General features: G+C 56.7%; 2 long non-coding RNA genes across 2 annotated transcripts; one reads left to right on the forward strand and one right to left on the reverse strand.

The window, feature by feature from the left end:
* The first annotated feature begins 940 nt into the window (after nucleotides 1-940).
* Nucleotides 941-21474, forward strand: LOC131506292 (uncharacterized). The gene is made up of 3 exons (XR_009258835.1): nucleotides 941-1164; nucleotides 13134-13256; nucleotides 15851-21474. It is a non-coding gene; the product is annotated as an uncharacterized LOC131506292 (long non-coding RNA).
* On the reverse strand, nucleotides 21365-22666 carry LOC131506295 (uncharacterized). The gene is made up of 2 exons (XR_009258836.1): nucleotides 21759-22666; nucleotides 21365-21726 (listed from the first exon to the last, which is right to left on the reverse strand). It is a non-coding gene; the product is annotated as an uncharacterized LOC131506295 (long non-coding RNA).
* Between the last annotated feature and the right edge of the window lie 242 nt (nucleotides 22667-22908).

Raw genomic sequence — 22908 nt, forward strand, 5'->3', positions numbered from 1 at the left:
AATAGTAGAGAGTAGTACAGCGGCCAGGCAAAGCCTCCCCCAGAGGTAACTTTTAAGCTGAGACCAGCTGCTGGGGAAGGAGCCGGCTGTGGGAAATTCTAGGGAGAGGGTCCTTCTGGCAGAGAGCTATAAGTGCAAAGGCCCTGAGGCATGAAAAATGTTAAGGACTCTATAGGAAGCCTAATGAGAAAGAAGGAGCATACTGGCGAGAGAAGGGCATTTGTGACCACTAGGACAGTGGGGAGAGAGCATCCCAGCAGGGAAACCCTGGATTCAAGCTCTACACCATCACTGCCTCCTGTGTGACAGGACAGGCCCTTCCCCTCTGGGGCCCGGGACCTCCTTTGCACAACCATGGGGTTGGCCTATCAGGGCCCCGGCTTTCTGGAGAGGGAATTTACTTCCTCCTGGCCCCCTGTCCCCTGCCATTCCTACCAGACCCTGGACCTCAGGAACCGGGACTGGTGTCTTCCCCACCGGGGGTTCCCAGAAAAATCTCAGAACTCCCTCTCCAGTCCTGGGGCACTGGAGTGGGGAAAGAGGAAGGAAATTCTCACACACAGCAAGCTCCCAGGGAGTTTGCTCGTGTTCCCAGGCTGACAACTGGCAAGTCTCAGAACTCCGTCCCCCTTCCTCCTCCTCCTCCTCCTCTCCCTGCCTCCCTCTCTCCCGCGCCCCCCCCCCTTCTCTGGCTTAATGACTTCCACATGGGCTCTGGCAGCTGGAGCCAAGCCTCCCAGCATTGTCTGAAATCTCCAAATTTAGAAGAAATATGAAAATTGTCAACCACTCCTTCCTTAGGGGGTAAAAGCAACATTCGGCACCGGGGGCAGGTCAAGGCGAGGCGGTCACGTGGCAGGCGCCCGGGCCAATGGGGGGCCCCGGGAGGACTCAGCACCCGCCTCACCCCAACACCAGGCTCGCCTCTTCAGCTCATATAAGGTAAAAGGCAGAGGGCCCCTCTGTGGCCAAGGAGCAGCGAGCAAGGGGCTAAGGGGAGGGGGGCCCAGTGCCAGCCGTTTAAAAATGCCCCGTGGCGGTAAGGGGTGCCAGAGGCCCGGTCAAGTTAGTTGAGAAGCAGTGACGCCCCCAACCGTCCCCTAAATGGGCTGCCCCCCGTGTCCGGGCCACAAGGAGCCACACCTGGACCAGACCCCAGGAGAGGTAAGAACCAGTGGCAGACATGGGGGCATCTGTGGCATCCGCCGCAGGGGGCATGCTGTATCCAGGGGTCTGGTCCTTGCTCTCTCGCTAACCTGCTCTGCGCTTCCACCTTTCCGGGCCTCAGTTTCTCCATCTGTCCAGGGGCTGGACTGGATGATCTCTAAGTGCCCACCCTGCCCTGACCGGATGGGCGGGGTCTGTGGTCCAGTTGGCCCGGAGGGCTCTGTGGCTGTGGTTAAGTGGGGGGTGGGAGCAGAGGGAGCGGTCGGCGTTCGTGTCCTGCCGGCCCTGGGCCCATCTCCCCGGCTTCTCTGGAGACACTGCTTCTTCCTTGCTCTGGGAGGTTTGATTTCACAGCTCCAAAAGCCTGGGGCTCCTGGCAAGGAAAGCTGTTTTCAAATAATGGTTTCAAGAAGCAAAGCCGAGCCGAAGCGAAGCTATGTCAGTGCAGGCTCCAGCAGACCGGCAGAGGGGCGGGGAAGGCCAGGGTGCTGGCTGGGGGCTGGGGACGTGGGCTCCAGCCCCAGCTCTGCCTCTCACTGCCTGGCCCTGTGGCCCTGGGCGGGCACCCTACCCTCTCTGGGCTGCAGTTTCCCATCCGTACCACGAAACCGTGGGACGACAAGGTCTCCGTGCAGGATGTGGCTTCTGGAGCAGCCAGTGCCGGAAGTCCCCCGCCCCCCACCCGAGTCCCTGAGCCGAGAGTCCACGCAGATGCCTGAAGCCCATGGGAGCGTTCAGAGGTTGAGCCTCAAGTGGCGGAAAGGAGCCGAAGGGTCTCTGACTGTAGGTTTGGCCAGGGGAGGGCCAGCCCACAGCCCATGAGCCTGGCCCTGTTGCAGCCTCTGGTGGGGAAGGGGCTGATCTCTGGATCAGGGGGTGCAGGGCCTTGGGGTGCCATGAGGACCGAACACACAGCAGAGGGTTTCAGGAGGGGTGACGCGGTGTGGTGGGAGCCTCGGAGGAAGGCAGCAGACACGGGAGGCAGGGCTGTGCAGGGGCAGAGGCCTGGGATCGGCACCGGAAGGTGTGCAGGCAGTATCGCTCTTCTGAATATGCTCTGACCACATCTGGGGCCCAGAGTGGACACAACCCTCCAACACCAGCCCGCCCACCACCTTCGCTTGCCCCACTCTGGTCACATAAGACCTGAGGCCATAATGGTCCCAAAGGAGACTCTGGAATCCAACTGCCTGGGTCCAATCCTGGCTCTTTTACTTCCCAGATGCGTGACCTTGGGCGAGTCACTTGCTATCCCCAAGCCTCAGCTTCCTCCTCTATAAAATGACTGGTTCTGACGTCACTTGGTTGTCATGAAGAGAGAGGGACACAGGCACCCAAGAGCAGGGTAAATGGGGCTGGGGTCATGTTACCACCGGACCCTACTCCTCTCGAGGGGCAAGATGACCTTAGCTCTGTTTAGAGAAAAGTGGGAATGAAACTCAGACAGGGAGCGCTCAGAGTTGCTGAAGAGAGAAGGTACAGCAGGTATGAGCTCAAAGGCCAGAGGTTAAGCTGTCGGTGGGGCCCCAGGAATCTGCGTTTCAAGCTCCTGGGGGGAGTTCCCACACATGTAGAGTTTTGTGGGGTTTTTTGGTTTTTTTTTAAACATTTATTTATTTTTGAGACAGAGAGCATGAACGGAGGAGGGTCATAGAGAGAGGGAGACACAGAATTCGAAACAGGCTCCAGGCTCTCTGAGCTGTCCGCACAGAGCCCGACACGGGGCTCGAACTCACGGACCGCGAGATCATGACCTGGGCCGAAGTCGGACGCTTACCGACTGAGCCACCCAGGGGCCCCTGCACATGTAGAGTTTTAAGAATGCTGTGAGGCCAAGCAGCCGGGACCCTCACAAACACAGCTGAGGGAACTGGATCCAATAAGAGAGCACTGCTCTAGGTCATGCAGAGAGCCGATGACACGGCTAGAACAGAAGCAGACGGCCTCCCGAATCCCAGACTCCATGGTGGTGGTGCAGATACGAGAATTATATTGCGATTGCCATGGTCCAGCCATTACCTAAGGTCTTTACATGAAACGATTCACTAAATCATCACAACAACCCTGTGAGGTAGGCGCAATTATGATCCCCATTGGACAGATGAAGAAACTGAGTCATGGAGGCTAAGTGACTTGTTAAGGTCACCTAGCTCGCGAATTGTTAAGGCTGGACATGTATTGTGCCAGCTGCCCCAGCTGCTCTCTCCCCGCGGGGTCTCCCACCCCCTGCCCTGCCCCTCGGCCACTCCACCCCAGAACTTCCTGCTGACCCTCCAATGTGAGGGTGACCTCGTGAATATACATGGAGGATTTCCTGGGAGGCCAGGTGCCAGGCTGAATCACTTGTAGTATCATTTAATCCTCCCAGGATTACCCAGAGGCAGGAATCAGCATCATTTCATTATCCCTAATTTATAGAGTAGGAAACCACTGGAGCTCACCCAAGGTCACACAACTAAGAAAGTGGCAGAGGGGATCTGAACCTAGTCCGCAGCTCCAAAATACACGCTCTTGGCTTGCCCACCACAACACCTCGAAGCAGTGAGGAGGGATCCCATTTCAGAGAGGAGATTGGCTAAGACGGTGATCTCGCCAGAACTTGAAGCCAAGTGTTCTAGTTAGTTTCAAAGCCACTGTTTTTTCCTCAGCTTCACGGCTGCCCCAGGATAGAAAGGACTTTGTCCCAACTCGCTAAGAGCCACACTGCAGCTCTCTGGGCAAAATCAGCCCTTTCCCAGAGTGGCCAGTTGTGGGAAAGAGCTGACACACATAGCTCTGGGGAATAGAAAGTTCCAGGCCCAGTGTCACCGCGAACCCTCGGGGGCTGTATCTGATTCCCCGTGCAAGCCCTGAGGAGCTAGGGAGATGGTCTCCGAGGTCCTCACCGTTGGGCTATGCCTGGGTCCTGCCTCAACCACTGTCTTCCAAGTGAATAGTCCCCAGGGCACAGGGCCGTGGGGTCATGCAAAAAACTGTGATGAAGGCTTTTTCTGATGGTTGCTATTATGACTACTTTTGTCCATGTCTCCTGGTGCCTGTGAGCCAGAGTTTCTCTGGAATTTATACCTTGAGAGAGAGATTGCTGGGATCTGGCCTACATGCCTGGTCAACTTTACAGGAGAGCACTGGCTCGTCCTCCAAAGTGGCTGAATCAAGTTGCACTCCTACCAGTTGCATACAAGCATCCCCCGCCTTCACAACACTTAAAATGGTCAGATTTCTTTTTCTTTTCTTTTCTTTTTTTTTTGGGGGGGGGGGAAAGAGGGAGAGCGTGAGCAGGGGAGGGGCAGCGTGAAGCCCGACACAGGGCTCGATCTCACAATCACGGGATCGTGACCTGAGCTGAAATCAAGAGGGGAGGCTTGACTGACTGAGCCACCAGGCGCCCCCTAGAGTTTACTTTAAAAAAAAAAAAAAAAAAAAAAAAGGATGAAAGGAGAGAAACAAAACTCTGCTCGCCGCTGTCCACATGGGTGTCTAGAAGGCCGCCTTCCATGCGCCAAGCCGCAGAGCACCCTGGAGGCCCTGGGGCAAGATGAGCACTGCTCACGCGGCCTTCCCCCGGCCCGGCCCAGCGGTGTGAGGCGGCTATGCTCCAACCAGAGGCCGCCTGCCCGATCATCTGCAGGAATTTGGGGGAAAGAGCCTACGGGGGCTGCCATCTCCGGACAGCCTGTCTAGACAGGCCCCGCGGGACGTCACCACACATACGAGGGCCACAGAGGCGGCCCCCTCCCCGCTTGCAAAAGCGACTTATTGGCAGCCATGCTTCTCCACCAGAAACCTTTTCTCCAATTCAAAACCCGCCTTAGCGCACAGCATGAATCACCTATTCCCATGGCCCGTGGAGACCAACTCATCCGGGCCCCTTTTGTCCAGATGAGAAAACCGAGGCCAACTCCTGAGCGAAGGGGCTTTCAGAGGTGGGGTGATACTCTTTGCCCAGGTGAAGAGGGGACTGGGATTGGGCAGGGGGGTCAGACGGCTGCCAGAACAGGGCTAAAATACAAGAAGCTGGTGGGGGGCACCTGGGTGGCACGGTCAGTTAAGCCTCCAACTTCGGCTCAGGTTGTGATCTCACAGTTCATGAGTTCGAGCCCCGCGTTGGGCTCTGTGCTGACAGCTCAGAGCCTGGAGCCTGCTTCCGATTCTGTGTCTCCCTCTCTCTCTCTGCCCCTCCCCCGCTCACACTCTGTCTCTCTCTCTGTCTCTCTCTCTCAAAATAAACATTAAAAAAAAGAAAGATGCAAGAGGCTGGTGGTTAAAGGTGCCAAATGGCGGTCAGGCTGCCTGGGTTTGAATTCCAGATCTTTCTCATAGCATCTGTGTGACAGGGGGCGTGATAAGAATTCCTGTCTCCTCAAGTTACTGAGTTGCCTGGATTAAACGGGTTCAAACGCATGAGGCCCTTAGATCAGTGACCGGGCGCAGAGCAAGTGGCCAGTAACAAATAACTGCTAAAATGTGCTAGCAGCCGTCCGGCTCATCCACACAGGGTCTGCTCCAGGACCCCCAGGGCATGCCTGAAACCGCAGGGGGCGCTGAACCCTGTACATATTGTGTTTCTCCTATGCACACCTACCAGTGACAAGGTTTACCTTAGAAGTTAGCCACAGTAAGACGTTAACAATAACTAATAACACAGACCAATTACAACAACGCATCGTAGTAAAACCTCTGTGAGGGTGGCGTCTCTCTCAAAATATCTTATCGTACTGCACTCACTCTCTTTGTGATGATGTGAGAGGGGAAAGTGCCTACCTGATGACACAGGCGCTGTGACACAGCGTGAGGCTGACCTTCTGAGGCGACTTCGGAAGGTGGGTCACCTGCTTCTGCACGGACCGCCATTGAGCGCGGGTAACTGGAACCGTTGTACTCAAGGCAGCTTCTTTGGGAGGGAAGGAGGCGCCGTAGAGGGCTCAACTCTTCCTTCCCTCGGGGGGATAAACTGCCCTTGTTCTTGCAAAAACAGCAACTGCCGCTTGCCGAGTCTTCCCAGGCGCCCGGCCCTGGGGTCCCAGAGGCTCAGAGAGAGGTAGTCATTTGCCTGAAGTCACACAGCTCGTAAGAGGCCAAGCTGGAGCTCAGACCCAGGTCTGGCTGGCTCCAGGACCCCGTGCCCGTAGCTCCAGTGCCGCCCCACTGAGTCAGTGAGCGAGAGTTGGCCTGCCCGATGGGACCGACTAGGCATTTGGAAAGGGGACCATTTGAAGCCTGGTGCCTCCTTCTAGATTAAGTATTGTTATGGTGAGGGGATAAGTGGAGCTCCCCCTACCCCACCCCATCCTCCCCCCCTCTCCATCCACACACTTGCTCAAGGGCAAAAATGCAAACCTTGGCCAAACCATCCTTCTGGCCAATGAGCACCCCGTAGTGTGGACTGAGTACCCTTGGGGGGGCCCATCAGTCCTGGGTGCCCCTCACCCAGCACCACCCAGCAGAAATTTGAGGAGGGGAAGTGAACCAGACCAAGGCTGGAAGAAGCAGCCTCACCTCAGCCCTCCCTGAGCACCCGTATGGGCCACAAGCCTAGGTCCCTTCCTGAATGGCCCTCCTCTGCCCCAAGCCATGCTTCCAGGGAGAAGGAGAAGCCCCGAACTGGGAAACACACTGGCCCCAGTGACCTTAACAGGGACACTGCTCAGCTGCCACTAGCTTCCACCCCATACCATCTTCCTCCTCCTCCTCCTCCCTCTCCTCCTCCTTCTCTTCCTCCTTCTCCTCCCCCCCTCCTCTCCTCCTCCTCCTCCTCTTCTTCCTCCTCCTCTTCTTCATTCGGCCAACAAGGATGGGGCTGAAGGGTCCAGAGGGAGGCTGCCGCCTCAGGATGGCATCTGTAACAGCCAGGGCACCACCCCTGGCTGGTCTGCCAGGCTCAGAGGCCACTGGCCTGTCTCCCCGGAGCCTGCCAGACCTCAGGCATGTGACCTGACAACCCCATTGAGTCCAGGGCTGTCGGCTGAGATAAGCTGGGGTAAGATGGCGATAAAGGGAAAGAATCAGGCCAGGACTCGGACCCCAGCTCTGCAGCTAACACACTGGGTTAAGTTCCACTGTCCCTCCGGGCCCTTTAGGCTGTGATGCTCCATGATTTGGGCTGGAAGGGAGATCGCTTGGGTCATCCCATGTGTGATGGTGGCTGCCTGGACTGTCAGGGAGGAAGAACCTGGAGTAGGGGTGGTCGGAGCAGCATGGCATGCTCTGGATAGACAGCGAAGAGAAGGTAAGGCTTTCCAGGTCGAGAGTTCTGTGTGCGAAGGTATGGAGGTGGGACTAGGAGGGCATTTTCAGAACAGCAAACAAGCGCATTTGACCGGAACGGAGGGTAGGTCTAAAGCCGGGTGAGATCTGAGGTTGGCAAAGTGGGGAAGGTTGGATGGCGAAGCGGCCTTAATAGCCTGCAACCAAAATGCCATTAAGTGGTAGATGCCCTTCTTGGTATCTGTCTCGGGAGGGAGTCCCTTTCTTTATTTAGCCTGCTTGTATCCTTTCCCCAACTCCGTCAGGCCAAGAGCCCCAGCGCAGGGGAGAGCCCTGGGAATTCGGCATTAGTGACTCTGAGATATCAAATAATGGGATAGGAGACCTTGGGTGGGATTAGGAAGGGTAGGGAGCCCGAGAGCTGTAGTCGCCATGTTTAAACCTCCAAAGAGCTTTCTAGGGAACAGACACTTGTTCTTTGTAACCTTAAAGGACAGGACATGCAGTCCCAGAGGGGCAGGTGTCAGTGGGAATATTAAGAAGGAGTCTCCAAGAGTCTGTCCAAAGAGAGATGAGGCGATTGAGCTCCCCATCCCCAGAGGTATGCAAGCTTAGCATGGACACTGTGGAGAGAAATCAAGTTAGAAGAGTTTGAGCCTCGTGGCCTTTCCCACCACCAGCCTGGAACTTCACATCACAGCCCTGGCTGCCTTGGGACTGAACTCCCCTGCTGCCTGGATGTCAGATTCCCAGCTAGGCATGACATCAGTTCTGCCCTGACTTCACAAGGGCCCTCTGGGGACCCTCCTCCCCTCCACTTCCTTTCACCCCACTGCTGCTTTTCGTCCTTCCCAGGGAACCCACCAGGCCTGACCAGGGAGACCTGGAGCCTGCTTGTAAGACTGGGTCTCCAGGGAGCATTCAGCCGATGGCCTTCCACCCCAGCAAGAATGAGGCAGAGGGGGCCCGGGTCCCTGGGAGCTCTGTTCACACGCCCCCGAGAGTCTACATGGAAATTCCAGGAGGGTCACAGGGAAGCTTCCAATTTAGAACAAGACGCTTTATTTTTGTCCCTATTTCTTTCCTGTCCCTCTTTTCCCTTAGCAGTGGGTGGGGGTGTCACAGGAGGCTGTAAGAGGAAAGCAAGCCTCTTTGGGCTGAGTCACAGAAAGTCTGGGTGTGCAGAGATGGGCCGTGGGCAGATAGGAAGGGGAACCACACAGGGCAGCCGTGTGGGAAAGAGTAGAGGCCAGGGCAGAGCCATGGGGACAGCCAGGCCTCGGCAGTGACACCAGAGCTCCGTGAGTTCTGGGTTCAGGCTGGGGTCAGATAATCAGCTCGGGTTCAGGATTGGGGTTCCCAGGAACCTTGGGCACTGGGTCCCCACCTCAATGGATTATAAAGCTACAGAGTAGTACTGAATCCCTCTCGCTCACCCTGGCGATCCTAGCAGATGCTTGGTCATCATTCCTGGTGTTGAATTTTAAACTCATAGTGTCATTATCCTGTTAGAGCGAAAAGGGACCTAACAAGAGCGTGTTATAGATGTGGAACCTTGAGGCCAACAGCGGGGTGGGGGCGGGGGGGGGAGGGACTTGCCCAAGATCACACTGCCAGGGTGGCCGCCTAGCCCGGTGCATCCTTCTTTGCCTCTTCCCTGCCTGTATCCAGAGATGGAAGCTACGATATGGTCCTCAAAGCCAAGGGAAGGGGACAGAAGAGAGGCAGGTGCCCCCCCAGGACATAACTATCCCCAAGAAGTAGTCAAAAGATGACGGTGTATCTTGAGTTCTAACTGCTCTGCTCAGGAACGCTCTTTTCCTGCCCAGAGATAGTCCCTCACGTTGTCAGCTGCTGCAGACGGGAGGCCTCCTGCAGAGGAAAGAGCCCAAGGCTGGGAGGGGAAGCCCTTGGTTCTATTCTTGGCTCTGCCTCAACCCTCCATATGACCTTGAGCATGACCATGAGTATGAGGTCTTTTCTGGCCTCAGTGTGTTCAGAGCGGGGCTGGACCCAACCAGCTTAAACAGTCAGAGATTCCACCCATGATCTGCCTCAGTCTCCCCTCCTCTCTCCCTGTCTCGATCCATCTAAGCTTTTGCCTAGCACAGGAAGTCAGCCAGGACGAAAACAGCAACCTGCAGATTCCCCTCTACTGGGAGCAGCATCCTCTATGCCCAAGCTCTGCTGTCCAGCCTCGGAATTCCCAGAGAGGCAAGAAGCTGGAACGGCCCTGAAGATCACCCCAGTGGGGGAATCAGAGACCAGAGAGGTTCAGCATATTGCTCAAGGTTACACAGCAAACCATGTGCAAATGGGAAGTGGGCCCTTGGGTCCCCCGATGCCCAGACCAGTGCTCTCTCCACTAACCACGCTGCCCTTTAGAGTAATGGGCATGTTAGCCATCCACACGTGAGCCTGGGATCTATTTACCTTGACACCTCAAACGTCCACACAGTCTCTTTCCCTCTCTGGGATGCAGTTTCTTCTAAAAACAGGGAGATGGGGTGGACCAGATGTTTCTCTAAGGTCTTGCACTCCATCACTGGGGCTCCACCAGGACCCCAGGGCTTTCCAGTGTGGCCACCCCAGCTCTCTCTTCACAGACGATGGAGCTACCCTCTCCCACTCCCCCCAACCGGCCAGGACATCCCACCAAGTCACAGACCTCACCCAGACTGTCCCACCCTGGACCCCAGAGCTGGGCCTCATCCAGAACTACAGGCTCCTGGCCCAGCTCCCCCTCTGGGGATCTGAATTTTTCTTACCATAAAAGGGCAAGCGTGCCTCTCTCCCAGTCCCTGCTGCCAGCCCCGCTGGGGGAAAGGCTGAGCTATTTTTAGAAAACTCAAGGGTTTGCTCCTGGACTTGAGATGGAGCTTGTCGGAGCCTGCAGCCCGGGGAGCCCCTTCCCCATCTCCCTCGCCCGCCTTCTCTCCCTCTGCCCCTCTTCTCACCCCTCACCCCCTCTTCACTCACTTTCTTCCTCGCCCTGCCTCTCTCCCTCTTGCCCTTCGGTCAATGACTCCTCCTTCTTCCTCCCCGTCTCCTCTCTCTTCTCCCCCATCTCATACACAGCTCCCCTCCCCCCCCCATCCCCTCCTTCAGATCCGGCTTTTGGAAGGAGAAAGTAACACATCTTCACCCCCATCCCCTTCTTAAACACTATTTACAACATAAATTCCAAACATCCGCCATCTGGTTCTAGGAAGGGCCAAAAGATATTTAGAAAAGGAAGTCATGATTATTCCATCTTCAAAGCCAAAGGAACTTAAAGGCCCCTTCTCTCCCGCCTCCCTCCCAGGGCCTCTTTGTTAAGATCTAACAGATTAGGATCCCTCCGTGAGTCGAAAGAGCCAGTCCCAGCTGGGCCTTGGACTGCATCACTTTGAGCGGGTTGCTTCTCCTCTCCGTACCTCGGTTTTCCTCATCCGAGCAATGGGCGCGAGACGAGGTTGCCTCCAGCACTAATGTTCTGAGACTTTGAGTCCTGCTGCAGAAAACCCACCTGGCCCAGGTCCCTGTGGCCTGCTCCGGGCTGAGCATAGGGTGGGCTAGCAGGGGAAGCGAGTGAGAGCCAGCGGGGGAGTTCCAGCCTCAACCTTCGGTGCCCCTTCTCTCTTGCTCCGTGGAGATCCATGCAGACCGTCCACCTTCCAGCACACTGACACTAACACCAAGGGGATGGGCTGGGGTCAAGCCATCCCCCCAGTGGGATACCATGGAGTCCAGTCCCCTCCCCACCACATCAGTGAAGCCCAGAGAGGGGAAGGCTCTTTCTGCAATCACACCGCGTGTCCACAGGTGACCTGGATTCTAACTGGCTGCTCTTCCCATCCAGCACGCTCCAGAAGAAACCAGCATTTGTAGTATCCAGAGAACGTCGCTCAGAGCCAGCAAACCGGGACCCTGGAGGCCCCACTTCTTTGCAAAGTGGACAGGGCAGAAGGGAGAACTAATCCCTTTACTGCGGTTGGTTGGTTTTAAACAGACAGCACGCTAGGGAGAAGTACAAGAGGCATAACGAAAATGGAAAGACTCCCTGCTTCTGGAGATGTGCACCTTTGCCGGGGTCCGCACACCTCCATTTACTCTGCAAATGCTTCTTTGCCCACAGCCCCGTTTCCACCCCAGTGAACACAGGCCTGACGAAACTCCCGGGGCCTGAGCACCAGGCTTGGTATTAGGGGCCAGGCAGGTGGAACCCCCTTCCTCTCCCTCTTCCTCCATCACTCTCAGTTCAGCCTCAAACTGCATTCCCAGGGCTTGCTCAAAAGTCCCCAGCAGCAGCCTTCCCTGGGGAGGAAGTAGGGAGCGTGTGAGGCTAGTGAACTCAGCTGGGGTGTCAAGGGGGTGGGAGGGCGCCCTGGGAAACAGAGGCCCGGAGAAGCCGCATCACAGAGGGGACATGGAAAGGGGCCCTACGCGGTGGCTCCCACCCCAGCATCCACATCTTCTCTGGATGCCTCTCTGGACCTTTGCCCCCATCCTTCCTGCTTCCCTCCCTCCCAAGCCTATGCCTCACTGTGGGTCCAGCCCCAGGCTCATAATGGAAATGCAGCCATGTATGTGGGCTCCCTACATGCCAGCAACTGGGCCTGCATTTGACACGGACCTCAGCTGACCTTCACAAACAAGCCTGAGGTCGGGGACCAAGTTCAGAGAGATGAAGCCACCAGCTCTTGGTCACACAGCTAGAAAGAGCTAGGGGGAGGTTCGGTGCAGACCTGCCTGGCTGCAGGGCCTGGGTTCTCTGTTCTTTGCAAACGTATGGTGGAAATCCCAGGACCCTGGAGTCCAAGGAGGGCACAGGCTGCAGTACGTGTACATGCGTGAGGGAGCAAGGAAGGGGAGCTGAGGGCAAGGAAGCCCCTCCAGGGGGACCCGGCTGTGGGCACGGTTTCCTGTGTTTGCGAGGAGCTTCAAGCTCAGCCCTCTCCCACTGTGGTGCCATCTGGCTCCCAGATGTGGCCCATTCCCAGGCCCTCGTGTTTCTTGGAAGTGAGCAAAGCCAGCAGAGGGCACAGCAGCTTTTGCAATGACCGTAACGATGTGAGCTTTGTTTCGGGGTCATCCAGCAGGCCGCTGCTCAGGCTGGATGGAGCGTGAGCCACCCTGGGTTCAAGCTTCCCTCTGATTCTTGCCAGTGGATGACGCTGGGCACACTGCAGAGCCACTGAGAACCTCGGTTAAGCGGGGAAGTTACTCCTACCCCTGGCGGAGGTGGTACCTTCAGTTATGGAAGGAAGCACTTTGCAGGGTGAAAGCCTTGTGCGGCTCGAAGCAGTCACGGGCGGCCCCAGGGCTGTCCCCTTGGCCTTGGCCACTGTGGTAACCCAAAGTTTGGACCTACCCCTAAATGGCTCCTTTCTGACGTCTGAGGCCGGAGGTGGAGCCATTGGTCAGAGGGGCCTCTGGGAAACTTTCTTCCAGACCCATTGTTTCGCGTTGGGGCCTTAGCGTGCTGGGAAGGGACCGTGGCCCCTGCTGCTCTTGGAGCTTAGAGCTGCTCAGAACACTCCCTTGAAAAGCCGGGCAGGTAAAGTGGGGACAGTGGCTGCCTAGGGACTGAGGAGCAGGCTCTTTGGAGCGTGGAAGATCCTAACAGGCTCAGCCTCAGACTTCTGGGGACGCAGCAGGAGGCCAGGCCCATATTCAGTCCCTCAGAGCCCAGAAGCCCAGTCAGGACCCACGGACAGCAGGGCTCTGGCCACAGGGCTCCCCAGCATCCTTCTGAAAGGCTGTATCTTTGTTTCTCTCAGGCAAGGGCACTGGCCGGTGGGAGCCACTCTTGCAACGCTGACATTGGACGAGCAAGCACCCCAGAGGGGGCCTCCTGAGGACCAGAGAGGAGGGCAGGCGGCAGAGGCCCTGAAAACAGAGCTGTGAGTGCCTCCCCCACGCCTTCCACAGCCCCAGCCCTGCCACTGGGGGCTCCCACAACAGCCCTGCGCCCCAGGATACCTCCCCATCCCGACCCTCAGAATGACCAGGAAACCAGGCCTTGCACTGGGAAGAGTTGAAGGAAGGCCCTGCTGACAGAGGGGGTGCGGGCCGTCAAAGCTGCTACATGTGGGCTGTAGGAGAAAAGAAGTGAAGTCAGAGAAGGGAAAACCAAGCCAGAGCTAGAAATCCACCCCACCCTACGCTCCCTACAAGCTAGCAACGAAAGCCTCTGCGCTACGGAGAACGACAGCCTTGGGGGAGGACAGCAGAATTCCCTGGAAAGGAGTACACAGGGTCGGGCTCTAGAAGCAGACAGACCTGGGCCGTGGTGAGCCTGGTGATAACCAGCTCACAGGGCCTCGAAAGGGTCTGTGAGGTCAGGCGTGTGCCCGCTGCTGGGCACACGGCGAAGCCCAAGAAACCCGTCATAGCTTTCGTCCCTTCTACCACATTCTTCAACACTCGCCAGCTTTCTTTCCCCGCAGGTGGAGCAGGCAGGGGTGAGGTATCAGCTCCCTAAGGCAGGTAGAGACACGGAGGCAGAGAGAAGCCGAGGCGCTCACTCTCAGAGCGGGGTTCTGGCACCGGGTCTCAGGAGGGTTGGAAAAAGTGGACAAAGACCTGATGGCGGGAGAGGGGGAGGCAGGGCTCTGGCAGGGAGCTGACACTCCAGGACAGGTGACGAGGCCCAGGCCTGGCTTATATAACGCAGCACACCTGTTCACCTCTGCACACGCCCCACACGTGCGAGCAAACGTGGGCCCCCGCACAGCGCACACCCCCGGGCCCTCGCTCGCTAGCCAATGAGCGTCAGAGCCCTGGCCTGAACAAATTGGATTAGGAGGGCTGCAGACACCTCTCCCCCCTCCTCCCCTCCACCCCCCCCCCCACACTGTCCAGCTCCGACACTGAGCAGACATGCGGGGCGGCCAGCTGCTGTCCCTCGGCCACGCTGACAGTCTGTCCTCCGTCCTGGAGACCTGCCCCTGGGCCCCCAGGAAGAGGGCCAGGGGTCTGAGAGGATGCCGGGATGACGGATGGGCTGGCCCAAGAGCACACAGGATGTCAGTGCTTGTGCGAGGCTCGTCTCTGAGCTGTTCCCAGCAGCCCATCCCCTCCTCCCCTCCCACCTCCCTTCCCAAAGCCTCTCCCGTGATCACTGCCGCCAGGGCCCAGAGCCCCGGCTCCCAGCAGACCCATCCTCGTCAGTCCCACAGCTGGGCAGGCGAGAACTGGTCAGCCTGGGAGAAGATGGCCTGGGGACAAGACACAAGAGAGACAGAAAAAGGAGCTTATGAACAGAGACAATGCCGATTATAAAGGTGACATCTCAGTGCGTTCTCATGCATCGTTTTGTTCCATCATCAGAGTGGGCCTGGGAATTGAGAGATTGTGCCCATAGCACAGATGTGACTACTGACGTCTGCTATTCAGGGATTCCACAGCTCCCCTTTCGTGAGCCCTGAGTCTGCTCCAGCCCCAAATGGGGTGCTGGGAACACCGAGGAACACCTTGGTGTGCCCATCGCTAAAGAGGTCAGGCTCCTTTGGGCTTGGCCGCTGGGCACTGGGGTCCCCCGGTCTTCTGAGGGAGTGGCACCCGTAGATAGATGCCTTTTCCATATGGCACACGCGAGCGGCTGAATATTACAGCAAGAGCAGCCTTAGCAAGCAGCCCATTCCAAACACAGACCCTGAAGGCCGACAGCCCCAAGTTCAAACCTTGCTTTTCTAGCTGGAGGGCTGTAGTCCAGCTGGCCTCGCCAAGCCTGTTTTCCCTTCTGCGAAATGGAGGTACAGAAGCTCGCCTTCGTGGGACTCACCGTGAGGATTAGTTAATACTTTTCATATCCTCATTTGACACAGGGAGACACAGAGGTGGGAGAGGGAAAAGGCCTGGCCAAGGTCACAGTGCGAGTTGGGGATTAAGTCGGGACCAGGTAGAAATTCTCTTCTTCCACCCCTCATCCCAGTATAAATCCTCCCCACGGTGGGGGTGGGGGGGGCGGTGGGGAGGGGGCTGGCTGGCTCAGTCCGTTAGGTTAAGCTTCTGACTTTGGCTCAGGTCACGATGTCACAGTTCGTGAGTTCGAGCCCTGCCTCAGGCCCTGTGCTGACAGCTCAGAGCCTGGAGCCTGCTTCAGATTCTGTGTCTCCCTCTCTCTCTGCCCCTCCCCCGCTCACGCTCTCTCTCAAAAATGAATAAACATTAAAAAAAAAATCCTCCCCACGGGCTCCACCCCAAGTAGCCTAGAGGCCATGACAGGCGGCTAAGCAATAGAGGCAACTATGGAGACATATCCTGGGACCCACCCCGTACCTTCAGCCCTGCCGCAGCCTCGGCAGCACCAGAGGCCCAGGTGCCCAGCAGTGGCCCCCAGCCCTCAGTGGTGGCGGAGGGTGGGGGAGTGCAGTGACAGTGACGGCTCTGGCCCAGAGCAGCCTGCCCATATAAGGGAAGGAGCTGGGGAGGCCTCCTCACTTGGGCCTGGCGAGAAAACCCAGACAGCCACTGTTTATTTTCTCCTTCCCAGCCTCCCCGGAGCTTCCCAAGAAGACAGAGGCTCCCCCGGGCTGGGCTTGGCGACATTTCCTGAAGACAGTAGGGAGCAGTGAGGGGAAATTGGCCCGTTTCTGGGAGCAACGCCGCAGACTGCCAACAGCCGGCACCAGGTAAGAATCCGCCCGCTATGAGTCTAAGGCCACCTGCTCAAGTGTCTCCTTGGACACAGGGGAAAGGGAGCCACAGAGGGGCAGCACATGGGAGAAGCGACCACACCGGTTGGAACAGAACTCAGGTCTCCCAAATGGCCCGCTGTCTCCTGACTGGGGACCAAGAGTAAGAAGGAGCCTCTGGTGGGGTAAAGTGGAATAGGAGGGCTGTCGACCTCCTTCTCATCTGAAGGAGACCAGGGGTCAGGGCCAGCACTGTCGGCCTGCTGGACAAGTAAGAAAGACTCAAGGGAAGAGTTCTTGGGCAAGAGGACACGCTTCCTGCATCTCTGCCCCTCCTCCCAGCCCACCACCTCCTCCTCCAGGAAGTCCTCCCAGCTCTTCCCCTGGGGCGGGAACCTCTTTGTCCTCTAAGACCTTGGCAGTGCTTTCTTATGCTCTCCCTGGTGCCACTTGGATCTGTGCCCTATTCACCTTGCCAGGGACATCCTTCTTCCATTTCAGCCTGACTGCACTCCCCCAGGGCAAGGACATCAGTCCCACCTCCCCTCGGCACATAGAAGTCACCCTAGGCTTGCTGAATGGTGAGGTGAAATGGTGAGACCCTGTCTCAAACCCAAAGGATTGCTAAATTGGCCAGGGGAGGAGACATTCGGCATAGAGGTTAAAGATGAGGGAGCCGGGGTTGGCTGTTCTGAGTTAGGAACCCAGCTCAGCTCCTAACTCCGTGGCCTCGGAAAATTCCCTTCTCATAGAGCCTTGGGGATACGAGGGGATTAGCACAATTAAAACAGTCAACAAATGACTGCTCTTATTACAGTCGGCGTCACTGTGATTTTCCTAGCTACAAGGAACAGAAGTACGCAGCCTATAGCCAGAGGAGAAGCAAACAGCTTCCCCCAAAGGCTGCTCATGGAGCCCTGTCCCTGCATCACTTTCTCCCACGGGAACATGGGCCTGCCTCCCATCTACTGCCTGTTTCCATAAGCAGGAGGGGGGCTCTCTCGGCCACAATATTCGGAGCCTAATGGGACGTGCGGAAACAGCCCTCGACTCCCCTGGTTCGAGCCAGGCTGTGCCCACAGAACCATCTCCTCCCCGTCCTGGTCCCCCGCGTGGAGGTCACAACATACCCCTGCCGGCCTCACCAGCTGTCCTGAAGGTCCAGCGTCACGGGGCGCAGTTCCCCGAGCTGCAGTCACGCAGACGCCCCCTTTCGTATTTTTGCCACATCTGCAAACCGTCATAATAGTTTTACATTTAACACGAGTCACTGGCAATAGGCACGTACAATTGCTACCGTTCATGAGAAACTCTAACACTGCTCGTGACGAGGAGACAAAGGTAAGAAAAAGCAGAGCGAGCCCCAGGCGGTGTGATTACCGTCCCCCTGGTACTGGCTTGCAAGGGCCTGGGCCTGAGGCCTGAGACCCGAGGGGAAGACGCAGGGACGCCAAAGGTGGGCAGCTGAAGGCTTCAGAAAGAGTTGTGCAGCAAGGGACGCGGGAGGCTGGCTTTATCACCTTGGTTCCCGGGGCCCTGGAAAGTTCACTTTGTCGGGACAGCTCCCGGCCCCCAGCTTCTTACTGAAAGCTTCAGGCTGTCAGGCCCAGCACGTTCTCTCGCAGGGCTGGTGGGAGAGTGGCGTGGACAGGCTGTGGGCTGCCCAGGACCCCGAAGGTGGGTTGTTGGAATCATTCCCCAGCTAAATGCAGTTTGGAAAGAGTTCCTACAGGAGAATTCCATATTAGAGAAAGGCATTTCTTTGGCTGGGAATACCTCAGGATGGGGCTGTCCCTCTCAGGAGGCCGTGGGGACTGAGCTGCTCCAAGTGGCAAACCAGAGACAGAGAGACTCTTTTGATCCGGGCCAAATTTCAGATTTCTGATAGAGGCACAGGAGATACTTTTTTTTTCTTTTTTGTAAGGAAGTGTGTGGTTTTTTGCTCTCTCCTCAGGAGAGGATACCCACCGCCTCCTCTCTTAAGCCTTCAGATATCTCTGAAAGTGTACGTCATGCACCACATGTCGCCACATATCGAGGCCACCACAGTAGACATCCAGCAACGCAGGAAGGTCCTCTGGGGGTTCCCCGAGAACTTGGCGGGGCAGGAGGGACCGAGGGAGCTCTGCCTGCTCACTCAGAGGTTCCCACCCAAGCCCGCTCTCAACAGAAAAACAATTTATCTCCGTGGCCATTCATTCATCCACCAAATGGCATTCCCTGGGGCCCAGTATCACGTACAAAGACCGCAGCAAGGCCCAAGGACACCCCTAAACCCACAAATGTGGGCACTCTCCCCAGGGAACTGGATACTAGCCCAGTCAGGCCCAGGTGCCATTTGCAGCCTGACCCCGGAAAGAAACAGATTGAGGAAAACAATTCAGCCATTCATCCAATGCTTAATGAGCGTCTACACTGGGGAACCTACCTTCAGTGGTGAGCCCAGCCAGCCGGGTCCCTTCCCTCACAGGTGGTCCACACAGCCCACAAGTGGAGGAGAATTGCACACCACGTGTGACACAGGATTAGAAAGTGGACACAGCATGTGTGAGGACGTTGACCAGGGCGTCCTGATGTCTGAGGCAGTGGAGGAGGGCTTCCCAGAAAAAGCAGCCTTTTGAGTAGGCATGGAGCACTGGGAGAGGAGTCAGCAGGGGGCGTGAGGGGGAGCACCCCCTAAGAGTCCAGAGGTGGTGGGCACCGGAGAAGAGGAAGAGGTCCTCGTGATCTTCGGTGAGGGTTTGGGAATTTAGCCGGAAGGAGGGTGAGCGCTTTCAGGCTCGTAAGCGTGGAGGCGATAGGAGCATTCCGGAAGGATGTCTGAGAAGGATGGCTGGGGAGTCGGGAGGAGCCGGAGCAGGAAGTCCACACAAGTACCCTGAAGGTGCCGTCTGGCTGGAATGAGCAGCGGGTAAAGGTGGGGATGGGGCCACCGTATCGGGTGAGTCCAGACTGCTCTGCAAAGACAGAAGCGGCCTGCCCAGAGCAGGGCTGGTGGGAGATGCAAGGGGCTAACGGAGAAGAGGTTTCTCTTGGGGGTGAGGACGTGGTCTAAAATTAATTGCGACAGTGGTGGCACAACTTTGTGAACATATTAAAAACCATTTCGTCGTACGTTTAAATTGGGGGGCGGGGGCGTGTGGATTACATCTCGACAAAGCTGGTTTAAAAAAAAAAGAAAGAAAAAGAGGGGCGCCTGGGTGGCTCAGTCAGTTGAGGGTCCGACTTCGGCTCGGGTCATGATCTCGCGGTCCGTGAGTTCGAGCCCCGCGTCGGGCTCCGTGCCGACGGCTCGGGGCCTGGAGCCTGCTTTGGATGCTGTCTCTCCCTCTCTCTCTCTCTCTCTCTCTCTCTCTCTGCCCCTCCGCCACTCATGCTCTGTCTCTCAAAAGTAAATAAATGTTAAAAAAATTTTTTTAAAAGAAAAGGGAGGGTGAGGGTGGGTCGCCCTCGCAGAGGGCTCCGACGGGACGGGGGCGGGAGGCTCAGTGGGGGCACTTATGGCAGCGTCTGGCGGGGGAAGCCGCGGGCCCCCTCACGCCCCCTCTCCCGCCTAGGGTGGAGTGGCCGCCACGCGCCCCCGGCACCCAGCAGCGGCGCCCTGTCCCCCAGCCTGAGGTGCAGTGCTGCATCTCTGGTCAGTTGGGAGTCTGAGATGAAGCACTGTAGCTCGGGAAGGGAGAAGTTGTTCTGCAGCTGTCAGCCCGGAAGCCGTAAGTGGCCGCTGTGCTCGGGGCCACCAGGAAGGCTGGGAGTGTGTCCAGTCTCCATGCTGGCAGCTGCTTGTGCTGAGGAAGTTCCAGGACCCCAGGCCTGCCTGGGCCACTACCTGCTTCATGATTCAGGGCGAGTCCTGACCCCTCCGGGCGCCCCCGTTTGTCCAGCTGGAAGTGAGATGTTGGGGCATTCGGCGGTGGCCGTTATCCGGACAACCCCGCCTCTGCTTTCTGTCTCTGAGCCCATGGCACACACTGTTCATCAGTCAGGGCATCGTCTGTTGAGGAGTTCAGATGCGCCTTTCAAAATCCTTCCCAACACTAAGTCCTGGATAGCTACAGGCAATAACGCAGAGCTGAAACCCATTCATCCTGTGTGGACTGGACAGACAATTCCTAAAAACCCTTGCAGAAAGACCAAAGTCCCGAGCTTTGACTCAGACGCCTCATCCTTTGAGTGCCTAACCTTGGCTCCAGGCAACGTCCGACCCGTCTCAGAGGCTTCAGGCAAGCATGGAACAGCAGAGGAGACTCTCTGGGCTAAGCACAATCTTATTGAACCTCCCAAGAAGCTTGGAAGGTGGCCAGTGTTACCGACCCCTTTTTACAGATGAGAAAACTGAGGCTCAGTTAAGCGGTTCCCCCAAGGCCACACAATGATCGTGTTAGTCAAGGTCGTAGCCTAATCTGTCCGCTTTCAGGGTCGTGTTCTTACCCAGTGCATGTGATTTTGGAACCTGCAGGTGGGGATGCAAGAGGAGGACATGATAAATGAACCTGGTCTTCTCCTTACATCCTGGGTCACTTTCAGCAAAGACAGACCTAGCCGGTCTCCACTAATCCTATGGACTGCCTTACTCCACCCCTCCTCCCAAACTGTATCTGTCTCACGTTATCCGGGAGGTCCTCTCCTGTCCCATTTTACAGCTGAGGAAAGCTGAGGTTACGTGGCTTTGCTGGAGACGACCAGGGGAGGAAGTTGCTGGAGACTGAGAACCGGATCTGCCCAGGGTTTAGACTCAAACCCTCCCTCTGGCTGGAGACTCGGGAATACATACAGCCCCCCGTCAGTCATGGGTGGGAAGGAGGGGGACGGCTGGGATGCCAGATGGTTTCTGGTCAACAACACGGCCTTTGACTGCAGGGAAGGTACTTTCCAAGGGCACTCGAAGTTCCAGTCACTCCTTCTGGAGCAATCAGCCAGTCCTGCAATGCGTGGCATCCACACTGGCTTCTGCAGATGGGGCCGGAAGCCGAGGAAGACTCCCGCTGGTCCTTAGGGACGTGGCGGGGCCTTGGTGCTGAAGGCCCCTCTCTCACCTTGTCCTCACGGTCCAGTTTTCCCAGGAATCCCTTAGATGCTAAGATGGGGATTCCTGGAAATACTGTTCTTGAGGTCATGGTTTAGCAACTGGACTCACCTCCTTCCCACCCAGAGCTGTCCCCGTGGGACCTCAGCTCAAGCACAGGATGAGGCTCCAGGAGAAGGAGGTGCGCTGGAGGTAAGAGGGCTTGCACGCGGTGTTCTTGACCTTTAAGCTGCTTTTTCTTTCCATTTTGTCCGATTCGTAACATTCCTGTGAGCCTGGATGTGGGAACTTCACCACCGCTGTACTCTTGGGAAATCTGTCGCGGCACTCGGATGAGGGGTGTTTGAACCAGGTCGCCATAAAGTACATGCTTCTCCCGGTCCTCACCCCTGCCCCTCACCCCACTTCCCAGGGTGCCCTGTGGCAGGGGCCACGATAGGGCATCTACCTAATGGATAAACTAATGAACGGACGTGAATTTATTTTAACAGTTTATTAAATCAGTTAGAGAAACTAAAAACCATAAATCTTAGTTCCATTTGGAAAGCAACCACAGAAAAATGAAACTTTTCAATCAAAGCCCAGAAGACAAAAGGCCCAGAGCGCCCTCTTGTGGTGATACCTGTCTCTACTTACTCCAGGAACACTGGGACTCTCCCTCTCAAATACACACACACACACACACACACACACACACACACACACACCCTGATGTTCATTTTGCCCCAACCACTTTGCACCAGTGAATGCATTAGCCCATCCATCACCTCATTACCTGTGACGCCTCCACTACTTAGAGTTTACTTCTGTAACCTGGCTTTGTCCTCAAAGCTCTCAGTTGTGGTTGGTGAGGCTGACAGGTGAAATGAGCAGCCCAAGTTCACCCAGGCAGCCAAAGGCACAGCCAGAGTTGATTCCAAGTTCGGTGGCCCACGGCAAGTCCTTAGCCAAAAGCAAAAACTACAAAAAAATAAAAATAAAGAGAAGCTCTGTCTGAACAGACGCAGGGAATGCCAGTGAGCAAATGCCTGAGACGCAAGGCAGTCCAGGCGCTACACTAGAACTTTCTGCAAATTCTTCCTAGCGCTTTTCAATGGAGTTGGTAGGGACAGTAGGTGCCGTGGCCCCAGAATCCTCACCTGCGGGTCTGATCCCTGTACTCCCAGGGACCGGGTGGCTCTCACTTGTGACCTGGCCTGTCTTCCTGGCAGGCCACATCCGAGACATTTAGGAAGGATGAGATCCCCTCCCCCTCATTCACAGACTGGAGCCGTCTGAGCACGGAGCTCGCTCTCTCCTAATAAATAATCGTAGCAGCTCCCTCTCATTGACTGTTTGCAATCTGCCAGGCACCGTGTTAGACCCTTCACAGGCATTGTCTCACCCAGTCTCCCAACAACCCAGTGAGGAAGGTTCTATCATTGACTCCATGTCACAGGCCAGGAAGCCAAGGCTCAGACAGGTTAAGAGACTCGCCCAAGATCACTCACCTGACACTGAGCTGGGAACCCACCACGTCTGTGTTTATACTTTTAACCTGCCCTTGCCCCCTCCCTCCCACTGGCCTGCCCTACCAGGCAGGGCCGTCTCCCCGGGGCTTCCCCAGGGAGGGGGTAAGACAACCCTTCGGTGAGACCCAAGCGGTCGGTTCTGTGCCCCGTGATTCTAATAAAGTGCTGGACCCTCGACTTGTGCCCTGTTTCTTTCTTGGGAACACGGGGCGAGGGGGAGGAGGAGAAGGCGGGGAAGAAACTGACAGCCTGTTTCCATGTGTTTGGGCTGTCGCAGCAAAGTATCAGACTGGGGCAGCTAAGACAAGAGAATTTTATCTTCTCGCAGTTCCGGAGGCTGGAAGCGGAAGATCAAGGCGTCAGCGAGGTTGGTTTCTTC

Source organism: Neofelis nebulosa, chromosome 1 (assembly GCF_028018385.1).
Source record: "Neofelis nebulosa isolate mNeoNeb1 chromosome 1, mNeoNeb1.pri, whole genome shotgun sequence".
Taxonomy (NCBI): Eukaryota; Metazoa; Chordata; class Mammalia; order Carnivora; family Felidae; genus Neofelis; species Neofelis nebulosa.